Source organism: Ovis canadensis, chromosome 23 (assembly GCF_042477335.2).
Source record: "Ovis canadensis isolate MfBH-ARS-UI-01 breed Bighorn chromosome 23, ARS-UI_OviCan_v2, whole genome shotgun sequence".
Taxonomy (NCBI): domain Eukaryota; kingdom Metazoa; phylum Chordata; class Mammalia; order Artiodactyla; family Bovidae; genus Ovis; species Ovis canadensis.
This window is the reverse complement of record NC_091267.1, coordinates 41,622,728-41,635,128: the sequence shown is the minus strand read 5'-3', so window position 1 is coordinate 41,635,128 and position 12,401 is coordinate 41,622,728.

Below are 12,401 nucleotides of genomic sequence, written 5' to 3'. Positions count from 1 at the left end.
TTGGGAAATGAAGTTAAGTGACTTCAGAATTCATGAAAGATTAATATAGTTAACAAGCCATGTATGGCTTCACCAAAGTATGGACATAGTTATGAAGAGAATATGACAGACTATTTTGCTGCTAAATTTTGTGTGTCACTTTTTTCTTATTGTTTACTAGATTGTAAATTATTGGAAAATAGATCTCCAAAGCCTCGCTTTTACATCACATTTTTTATAAGAAGGAATGTCAAATATTTTTCAAGGAAAAAAAAATCTAGAGCTAAACTTAAATTGATTGAAATGCATAAAATAAATGAACAGTTTTTAACTTGTGTTACCAAGATCATTTATTTCAAACACAAGGTTCTCTCTCATAAACATTTCTGTGTTTGAATAAACTCTGTGTAAAACAAACAAACAAACAAAAATCTACAAGCTAAGCTTATGACCTTAACTTTACCAATACATATTATTTTTTAGCATCGGAGCCTTTTGATTTTGTTTTCTTAACAAAGAAGTCAAGGACCAAATATCCTCTTATTGGCTTTCCTATTGTGTTAGATGAAATATCTATAATATTTGTGGTTTAGAATGTCACTAAATATTTAACATTTTTCAGTGTCAACAAACTATTTTGTTTTTTATTTTTCATAAGAAAATACATGGTTAGCAGGCTATTCTGTAAGTATTTATTTTCAAGAATCAATAATTGTTAGGTACTTATAAGGTTTGCAAAGGTATAGGAAAAATGAAGAAAGGGGATCAACAAAAAAACTAAACCTTCTTACATGTATGAATGGCTGTCAAGTGAGGAAAGAGCAGTTTCCAAGTCAGTCCCAAACAAGAGGCCATGGTCCTTGAACTTCAATACACGAACTGAAAAGAAAATATTATATTTGGCCATGAATGCTACATGAAAAAAAAGAGAGATTCAGTTACATTTTACAACTTTGTTAATATGACAGATTTATTATTGATTTAGAGTGCATTCTCAATCATTTTGGAAGTTTGTCTCATAGTCTTCCTCCTTGCATGTAAACAGAAGGGCACTGGTGAATAATTCTACTTAGAGGTTAGCCAAGCTTCATTGTAGGCCTTCCAAGCTGGTCCTAGTGGTAAAGAATCCATCTGCCAACGAGGAGGTGCAAGAGACACGGGTCCCATCCGTGAGTCGGGAAGATCCCCTGGAGAAGAGATTTTGGAACCCAGAAAAATAAAGGCAGCCACTGTTTCCACTGTTTCTCCACCTATTTCCCATGATGTGATGGGACCAGATGCCATGATCTTCGTTTTCTGAATGTTGAGCTTTAGGCCAACTTTTTCACTCTCCTCTTTCACTTTCATCAAGAAGCTCTTTAGTTCTTCTTCACTTTCTGCCATAAGGGTGGTGTCATCTGCATGTTTGATGTTAATGATATTTCTCCCAGCAATCTTGATTCCAGCTTGTGCTTCCTCCAGCCCAGCATTTCTCATGATGTACTCTGCATAGAAGTTAAATAAGCAAGGTAACAATATACAGCCTTGAGATGCTCCTTTTCCTATTTCAAACCAGTCTGTTGTTCCATGTCCAGTTCTAACTGTTGCTTCTTGACCTGCATACAGGTTTCTCAAGAGGCAGATCAGATGGTCTGGTATTTCCATCTCTCTCAGAATTTTCCACAGTTTATTGTGATCCACACAGTCAAAGGCTTTGGCATAGTCAATAAAGCAGAAATAGATGTTTTTCTGGAACTCTCTTGCTTTTTTGATGATCCAGCAGATGTTGGCAATCTGATCTCTGGCTCCTCTGCCTTTTCTAAAACCAGCTTGAACATCAGGAAGTTCATGGTTCACATACTGCTGAAGCCTGGCTTGGAGAATTTTGAGCATTACTTTACTAGCGTGTGAGATGAGTGCAATTGTGCAGTAGTTTGAGCATTCTTTGGCATTGCCTTTCTTTGGGTTTGGAATGAAAACTGACCTTTTCCAGTCCTGTGGCCACTGCTGAGCTTTCCAAATTTGCTGGCATATTGAGTGTGGCACTTTCACAGCATCATCTTTCAGGATTTGAAACAGCTCAACTGGAATTCCATCACCTCTACTAGCTTTGTTCGTAGTGATGCTTTCTAACGCCCACTTGACTTCACATTCCAGGATGTCTGGCTCTAGATGAGTGATCACATCATCATGATTATCTGGGTTGTGAAGAGTCTTTTTTGTACAGTTCTTCTGTGTATTCTTGCCACCGCTTAATATCTTCTGCTTCTCTTGGGTCCCTACCATTTCTGTCCTTTTTTGAGCCCATCTTTGCATGAAATGTTTCCTGGGTATCTCTAATTTTCTTGAAGAGATCTCTGGTCTTTCCCATTCTGTTGTTTTCCTCTATTTCTTTGCACTGATCACTGAGGAAGGCTTTCTTATTTCTCCTTGCTATTCTTTGGAACTCTGCATTCAAATGGGCATATCTTTCCTTTTCTCCTTTGCTTTTTTTCTCTCTTATTTCCACAGCTATTTGTAAGGCTTCCCCAGACAGCCATTTTGCTTTTATGCATTTCATTTTTCTTGGGAATGGTCTTGATTTCTGTCTCCTGTACAATGTCACAAATCTCCATCCATAGTTCATAAGGTACTCTGTCTATCAGATCTAGTCCCTTAAATCTATTTCTCACTTCCACTGTACAATCATAAGGGATTTGATTTAGGTCATACCTGAATGGTCTAGTGGTTTTCTCCACTTTCTTCAATTTAAGTCTGAATTTGGCAATAAGGATTTCATGATTTGAACCACAGTCAGCTTCCAGAGCTTTTCCATCTTTGGCTGCAAAGAATATAATCAATCTGATTTCTGTGTCAACCATCTGGTGATGTCCATGTGTAGAATCTTCTCTTGTGTTGTTGGAAGAGGGTGTTTGCTATGATCAGTGTGTTCTTTTGGCAGAACTCTATTAGAGCCTTTGCCCTGCTTCATTCTGTACTCCAAGGCCAAATTTTCCTGTTACTCAAGGTGTTTCTTAACTTCCTCCTTTTGCATTCCAGTCCCCTATAATGAAGAAGGACATCTTTTTGGGGTGTTTTCTAGAAAGTCTTGTAGGTCTTCATAGAACAATTCAACTTCAGCTTCTTCAGCATTACTGGTCAGGGCATATACTTGGATTACTGTGATATTAAACGGTTTGCCTTGGAAATGAACAGAGATCATTCTGTCGCTTTTGAGATTGCATCCAAGTACTGCATTTTGGACTCTTTTGTTGACTATGATGGCTATTCCATTTCTTCCAAGGGATTCCTGCCCACAGTAGTAGAAATAATGGTCATCTGAGTTAAATTCACCCATTCCACTCCATCTTAGTTTGCTGATTCCTAGAATGTTGATGTTCACTTTTATCATCTCCTGTTTGACCACTTCCAATATGCCTTGATTCATGGACCTAACATTCTAGGTTCCTATACAATATTGCTCTTTACAGCATCAAACCTTGCTGCTATCACCAGTCCCATCCACGACTGGGTGTTGCTTTTGCTTTGGCTCTATCCCTTCATTCTTTCTGGAGTTATTTCTCTACTGAGCTCCAGTAGCATCTTGGGCACCTACCGACCTGGGGAGTTCATCTTTCAGTATCCTATCTTTTTGCCTTTTCATACTGTTCATAGAGTTCTCAAGGCAAGAATACTGAAGTGGTTTGCCATTCTCTTCTCCAGTGGACTGCATTCTGTCAGACCTCTCCACTATGACCTGTCAGTCTTGGGTGGCCCCACATGGCATGGCTTAGTTTCACTGAGTTAGACAAGGTTGTGGTCTGTGTGATCCAATTGGCATATCGTCTGTGACTGTGGTTTCAGTCTGTCTGCCCTCTGATGCCCTCTCTCAGTGCCTACCATCTTACTTCAGTTTCTCTTACCTTGGATGTGGGGTATCTCTTAAAGGCTGCTCCAGAAAAGAGCAGCCACTGCTCCTTACCTCGGAGGTGGGATAGCTCCTCTTAGCTGCTCTTGTGTGTTGTCGTAGCTGCCGCGCTTGTGCGGGGTCACAAAGAGTTGGACAAAACTGAGCATACTCATACAAACCTCATTGTAACTTGTTATCAGTATCCACAATTACTTCCTGATAGTTGGTAAAGAATCCACCTTGAATGCAGGAGACCCCAGTTCCATTCCTGGGTCAGGAAGATCCCCTGGAGAAGGGATAGGCTACCCACTCCAGTATTCTTGGGCTTCCCTTGTGGCTCAACTGGTAAAGAATCTGCTTGCAACGTGGGAGACCTGGTTTCGACCCCTGGGTTGAGAAGATCATTTGGAAAAAGGAAAGTCTACCCACTCCAGTATTCTGGCCTGGAGAATTCCACGGATTGTATAGTCCAAAGGGTCTCAAAGAGTCAGACACTACTGAGTAACTTTCACCTTTAACTTCACCTTCACAATCCCTTGTCTATGTAGGACAGTGCCCTTCAGCTCAAAGATACTGGGAAAGTAGAACATTTTTTTTAAAGTAGAAGAAGTTTTCAAAATCATCTATTTCAACCATAACATGTGTGTAAGAGTCAGCTGAGCCCCACATGAGCAAAGTAGCATATGTGTAGGAGCTTGGGTAATTTAATGGTTACAAACCTTCACTCCAATTGCCTAAGTGTTTGATTTGAGCAAGGTTATTATTTTATAACTCATCAGGCCTCCTTACTTTCATTTTTTATCTAATGATCCTCCAAATAGCACTGCTCTATTCTGAGGAATTAAAAAAGAGAACATGTATATAACAGAGTGGTACACTCCATTACCAAATCAGAGAGGCAGAAAGGTCCTCAAGCAGATTTAATCTAATCACACATTGATCATACCTTGAAGATTTTACTTCTCTTCATAGAACCATCCCTCTGAACATACATACCCTGAGCAATTAATATGGAGTCATCCAATGGAGTAGAGTTGATGGAGATCTGAAAAAAAGTCCCAGGCTCAGAAAGCTGGTCATCCTGCCAGGCAGTCTACTTTCACATATCATTTCCAAAAATAACTCAAATTGGATTAAAAACTTAAAATTGAAACCATAAAGCTCCTAGAAGGAAATGTAGACAGTAAACTATTTGACATCAGTCAATGCAGGTTCTTTTTGGATCTGTCTGCTCAGGCAAGAGAAACAAAAGCAAAACTAAACAAATAAGACTACATCAATAGAGAACAGACATGTAGACACGAGCAGGAGAAGGAGAGGGTGGGATGAATTGAGAGAGAAGCATTGAAACATATAATTACCATATGTAAACTAGAGAGCCAGTGGGAATTTGCTGTATGATGCAGAGACCTCAACCCAGTGCTCTGCGACAACCTAGAAGATTGGGATGGGGTGGGAGGTGGAGGGAGAGGACATGTATATTCATGTTGATGTGTGGCAGAAACCAACACAACATTGTCAAGCAATTATCCTCCAATTAAAAATAAGTAAATAAAATTTCAAAACATCAACCAAACAAAAAGGCAACATGCAAAATGGGGAAAGATATTTGCAAATGATATATCCTATAAGGAGTTAATATACAAGATATATGAAGAACTCCTGCAGCTCAATATCAAAAAAAATGAATAATCCAAGTGAAAAATGGGCAGAATATTTGTATAGACACTTTCTCAAAGGAGGCATGCAGGTGACCATCAGACACATGAAAGGATGCTCAATACCACTAATTATCAGGAAACATGCAAATAAAGATGGGTGGGATGGGAATGGGTCAGATGAGGGAGGGGAGAGGATATATGAATACATATAGCTGATTCACTTGGTTGTATGGCAGAAACTAACTGAACTGAATACAACATTATAAAGCAACTATACCCAATTAAAAAAAAAAACAGTTAAATATCACTTCACTCCTGTCCAAATGACTATTATTAAAAAGACAACAAATACCAAGTACTGTCAAGATACAGAGAAAAAGGAACCCTTGTACACAGTTGATGTGAATGTAAATTATTTCAGCCACTAAGGAAAACAGTATGAGTGTTCCTTGAAATATTAAAATATACCTATCATATGATCCAGCATTTGTACTTCTGAGTATCTGTCTGAAGAAAGCAAAACACTAATTCAAAAAAATATATGATCTCTAATGCTTATTGTAGCATTACTCACATTCAGCAAGGTATAGAAGCATCCGTGTGTCCATCAGTGGATGAATAGAAAAAGAAGTTGTGGCAGGTATGAAAGTGTAAGTTTCTCAGTCGTGTCCAACTCTTTGTGACCCCATAGACTATACAGTCCATGGAATTCTCCAGTCCAGAATACTGGAGTGGGTAGCCTTTCCCTTCTCCAGGGTATCTTCCCAACCCTGGGATCATACCCAGGTCTCCCACATTGCAGGTGGATTCTTTACCAGCTGAGCCACAAGAGAAGGCCAAGAATACTGAGTGGGTAGCCTATACCTTCTCTAGGGGATCTTCCTGACCCAGGAATGGAACTGGAGTCTCCTGCATTGCAGGTGGACTCTTTACCAACTGAGCTCTCAGGAAAGCCCTGATATGTGATATGTGGCATGTATATATATACACATATATATGTATGTGTATATATATATGTGTATATATATATATATATATATATATATATGCAATGGCATATTACTCAGCCATAAAAAAGAATGAAATCTTAGCATTTGCAGTAACTTGGATGGATCTCGTAGGTACTATGCTAAGCAAAATGTCAGACAGAGAGAAACAAAATATTATACAACTTCACGTTTATTTGTAATCTAAAAAACAAAATAAATAAATAAAATAAAATACAAATTGAGTCATGGATACAGAAAACAAACTGGTGGTTGCCAGTCAGAAGGGAGTGAGAGAATGAATGAAATAAGTAAAGGGAATTAACAGGTAAAAAATTCCTGTCATACAATCATTAAGTCATGTAGTGTCATAGGGATTACATTCAAGAATGTTGTAATAACTTTGTATTCTGACAGATGGTTACTGGGCTTATTGGTATATCACTTTATAGTATATATAAGTGTCAAGCCACTCTGTTGTACACCTAAAACTGAGATTGTATGTGAACTCTATTTCAATAATGAAAAATGACTTCTTGTTATATGATTAAAAAGGAAACCCTAGGCATTTGCAAACTCTAACTGATGTCCAAACAATGTCCTTTTCATAAAATAAACGGAAGTCATGTTTAGACATATGGATCCGAGCAGGGGCCAAAGGCGAAGGATATTCCCAAAACATGACTGAAGTACTTTGATAGCTTAGCAGCATTATTACAAACTGAACTTTGAAATGCTCTCCTGTCATATAGGCAAATTGCCTAGTGCAATGCCTATCACACAGTAAAGATTTTACAAATTGAACTTAATTGATTATCTTTGGAGGCAATCACTAGGTGCATCAGTAATACAAGAAAAATCAAGCACCTAAAATCAGTAATTCACTATATGAATGTAACATCTTTCCCTTGGGAAAGAGCCTAGAACATAGCTACCAAATTAGAAAACATTCCAAAACACATTATGTACTGTGTGCAGAGTCCCTTTATTTGTGTCTGACTCTTTGCCACCCTATGTACTGTAGCCTGCCAGGCTCCCCTGTCCATGGGATTCTCCAGGCAAGAATACTGGAGTGGGTTGCCATGCCCTTCTCCACGGGATCTTCTCGACCCAGGTATTAAACCCACCTCTCTTACATTTCCTGCGTTACAAGCAGTTTCTTTACCCACTGAGCCACCTGGGAAGCTCTTATGAGAGCTTTAGTTCTCCATCCCAAAGACCTTCTATTATTTCCATTGTTTTCCAGTCATAAACTTATTTGTGTGTGTGATGAAATCAACGAACCTGTTCTACAATAATTCCTTTAAATGCGTAAAATCACATGCCTAGATTTTAACATCGAAGAAATTAAATGCAGTTACGAAAACACCTGTATTCCAAAAAATTTTGAAACAATTCTTCCTAGACTGATGACTCATGACCTGACACTTTTGAAAAAGTGTTTCTGTTAATCATAAGTTATTGCCATTGTAAGATAAGACATTCTTGAAGAAGAGGAATAAATAGCCACCATCAAACCAGAGGCTGCCCCTTTGTTCAGCCTTTCTGTGATAATGGGCTGAAGCACTTTTGTGGTTACCAAGGGTAAAATGGATTTTCACAAGCACTCATACATACACACAAATTTGAAAAAAAAGGTCATATGTGAAGCTGCCACCCAGGTAATTATCCAGTGTTTCACGGTTCTCAGAATGAAACCAGAAGACAGAGTAATGCAAAACTATCTGATGATGAAGCTAGCTGTATACACAGAGTGTGACCTCCTGAGTTATCAGATGGAATGGGTCTTTTGAATAATAGAGGATCATTATTAGGTGTTAGGAAAGTGTAAGGGCTTCCCTGTTGTCTCAGCAGTAAAGAACCTACCTACCAAAGCAGGAGATGCAAGTTCTACCCGTGGGTCAGGAAGCTAACCTGGAGAAGGAAATGGCAACCTAGTCCAGTATTCTTGCCTGGAAAATCCCATGGATAGATGAGAATTGCTTTTATATATCTGCTGCTGCTGCTGCTAAGTCACTTCAGTTGTGTCCGACTCTGTGCGACCACATAGATGGCAGCCCACTAGGTGCCCCCATCCCTGGAATTCTCCGGGCAAGAACACTGGAGTGGGTTGCCATTGCCTTCTCCAATGCATGAAAGTGAAAAGTGAAAGTGAAGTTGCTCAGTCCTGTTCCACTCTAGGAACCCTCCAACTGTTTTCCTTAATGGCTACAGTCAGATATAACTTAGCAACTAAACAATAACAACAAGGAAAGAGATGTCATGGAATGTGAGGAAAACACATAAAATCATTCCTGTATATATTTGTAGGTATTCCAATTTCTACTAGTTGCCAATGAAAGCCAAAGCTTTTCTAAGATAAGGATTTAGCCTAGGTAAAATATAGTTCAACCACATATATTAAGTATTCTGTTTTTACATTAAATAGATTTAGAGCATTGCTCATTTCTTTTAATATCAATTGATTATTGTATCACTTGGTTATTTTGTGCACAATGTACAATTCTAAATCACTCAAATCATAAAAAATGATTTTCCTGCATGATGTGCATAGTATTACTCAATAAATGGCCAGTCTGTTGTGTTGAGTTCCTTATTGGTCCTTTAATACTTTCTTGACAATGAAGAAAACCAAAACTCAAAAGAGAGTAAAACACTCCCCCTCATAAAAAGATTTTCCTTCCTTTTCCCACACCCTCTGATAACTCTCATTCAAACCATGATTGGACTAAGTGCACTGAAATATGCCCGAATATGCCCATATATCTATGGACATATTGTCAAGGTGAATATCTGTGAGAAATAACTTGTGCAGCAGTGCTTTATAGCTGCCATGAAATTTGGCAATTTCCTTTTGACCCAGGGACCAATGAGTTGCATAGTTTTTCAACTTAATCAGACTCCTTGGTTTCCCTGGAGGCTCAGATGGTAAAGAACTTCCTGCAATGCAGGTGACCCAGATTCAATTCTTGGATCGAGAAGATCTCCTGGAGAAGAAAATGACAGCCCACTTCAGTATTCTCTCCTGGGAAATCCCACAGACAGAGGAGCTGGAGGGCTACAGTCCACAGGGTTGCAAAGAATTGGACACAACTTAGTGACTAAATAACAAGACTCCTTGGTGCCTGGAGAACCCCACATTCTACCTTGAACTCGGTTTGTAACTTCAGTTCCAGGTAGGAGTTGACCTGCTTCTTATTCTTTTCCTTTCTATGGGTATGGCTTTCAGAATCCAGTCTCAAAATCAGTCCTGGAGAGTTGTTTTCACTGCCTGGTTATTAATTATTATTTTATAATATTTTGGCAAAGAATTAAGCTACTACAACGTTCAGAGATCTGTCCATTTAGACAACTTAGACATGGGTCAGTGGAGATCAGGACATAACCGTGCACAGAACTGCCTTTCAGTGGTTTCTGTGTTCCAATGTGTGGAAACATATGCCTACCTCAGATTGTTTGAGGCGTTGATCTTGCTTTTGCCTGTGACATAAAAACATGGCATGATTGTGAAATAAAGTCTGACTATGATCTTCTGAGTTTGTCATGCCACACATTCGGCAAGACTGAATATTTAAGAGGATTCAGGGTTGTACAATGGCCACTGTGCAGTGCTGTAAAAACTAAATTTAGTAGGCTAAAATTGTTGTGGCATGCTCTATGTCTCTCCAATACTTTGAGAAATTCATTTTAAGTAAAATTGCATTCATCTGAACTTTCAGTTCTGTATTGTCATACTGTTATTTTTCTTACCACTTTAAATGACTTAAAATTTTGCTTTATTTTAGAGCTCAAACCAGAAATAGTTTTTCTTTTGTGTTGTTGTTCCTTGAATAGCATGATTCATTGTAATTAATAATTATAAATATAAGTTGACTAGTAAACTATAAAATATCACATACTACCTTTAAACCAAAACTTGTGTTGCATTAACAATAGAATTGCTTTCTCACAGTTGGATAATACTGTTTATTTACACACTGAGTGGGAAGGAACTATCCTTATACACACAAAATGAGGAAATAACCTCCAGGTTACAATTAAATGTCTATGAAATGTGAGTTAAAATAAATACAAATATTTTCTTTTAATGGGCATGTCCATTACAATCATAACATTTGCAGATTGCCAACAGTATTTTAAACAAACTTAAGTTCAAAGCTTTCTGCTTCCATTTTGACACTATTTGAAGCACTGATAATCAGGTTTGACTAGTACTTCAAATCTGAACGACATTGTGCATATCTTTCTAGGGCTCCTGCAAAGCATCTTTGCATCACTATTATATTAATGCTAAAACTTAATGAAGAATGTACATGGGAATAGACAGGAACAGGCACTTGAAAAATATTTAAAAGTAGAAGGGACAAGATTCTGTGGAAGATTTATGTTAAAAAGAACCAGAAATATTCTATTTAGTCTTATTCTTTATAAATTCATTCAATAAAAATTTAAAAAAATCATCCAACAAATGAGATTGAGCAACAAGTTCTTTCCAGACTTTAAGAGAGATGAACAAGATTTAATCTCTGGCCTTGATGTATTCAGAGACAAGTGGAATAAATCTGAACAAGAGCAATTGAAAAAAATAATGTTGTAAGCTCTATAATGGAGGTTTTATGTGGTCTTAAAGAAGGAGTATTGGAGATAATGGACTGAGGGTATGAGTGAGAGAAAATGAGGGAAGAAACCAATGCTGTATGAAACTCAAGATCTAGAAGAAGGTATAATTCACGAAGTGAGGTGCCATTGGTGATTGGAAGATCAGTTGAACAGGGAGACAAAGAAGAGTTTGCATCTTTTATCTCAAATGTTTAAAAAAACAGGACAATAGACCGAACATGGAGTCACTTAAGCTAAGAACCACTTCCTCAGCTGAGACATATAGTTCTGGCCCTTCTAGAAATGAAATTCTAAACTAGTCAATTAGGAATTGCCTGATCAGCACTAGTTACTCCATCTGCCTGATAGACCACAGTTCAGTTCAGTTGTTCAGTCATGTCGGACTCTTTGCAACCCCATGGACTGTAGCACACCAGGTTTCCCTGTCTATCACCACCTCCTGGAGCTTGCTCAAATTTATGTCCATTGAGTCGGTGATGCTATTCCCTAAAGGAAAGTAGCCTGGCAATACACCCATATTTGCCTCGTACAACTTCCTTGTTCCTTTTCCCTTCTGGTGAGGAAAGTCTTTCATTCTTTGGATGGCTACTCAAAGGTCCTTTCTATCTGCTACACTGGGTGCTGCCCAATTTAAATAAAATTTTCCTTAAAATGAACTCTTACTAAATTTTAAAGTACACCTCAGTTTTTTGTTTAACACATAGAAGTGGCCTTGGAAATAGTAGGCAACTTTTTGAGATCTCATTTCTAAATTAAGGTTAATATTGATTCTATCAATCTTTTGCTGTAAGGAGTAAACAAGGTATTAATATGAGAAGTTAAGTAAAACTCCTAGCACATAGTAATTGCTAAATTGATTTTTATTTCTTTCCTCTACCACTGAACATGTAAGTGATGAGCCTTCAGATGATAATCATTACCAATCCTGGAACCTTCCAGATGAACCAGATGAGGACCCAGACCCTGTGGAAGAGACACAACATCCCAGCTATGCCTTGTTTAAATATCTGACAATTCAGAGTCCCTGGATGTAATAAATCATTGTCTTATATAACTTGTTGCTGCTGCTGCTGCTAAGTTGATTCAGTCGTGTCCGACTCTGTGTGACCCCATAAACGGCAGCCCACCAGTCTCTGCTGTCCCTGGGATTCTCCAGGCAAGAACACTGGAGTGGGTTGCCATTTCCTTTTCCAATGCATGAAAGTGAAAAGGGAAAGTGAAGTCGCTCAGTCATATCCAACTCTTTGTGATCCCATATCCAGCATCAAATAACTAGAACACACCCCA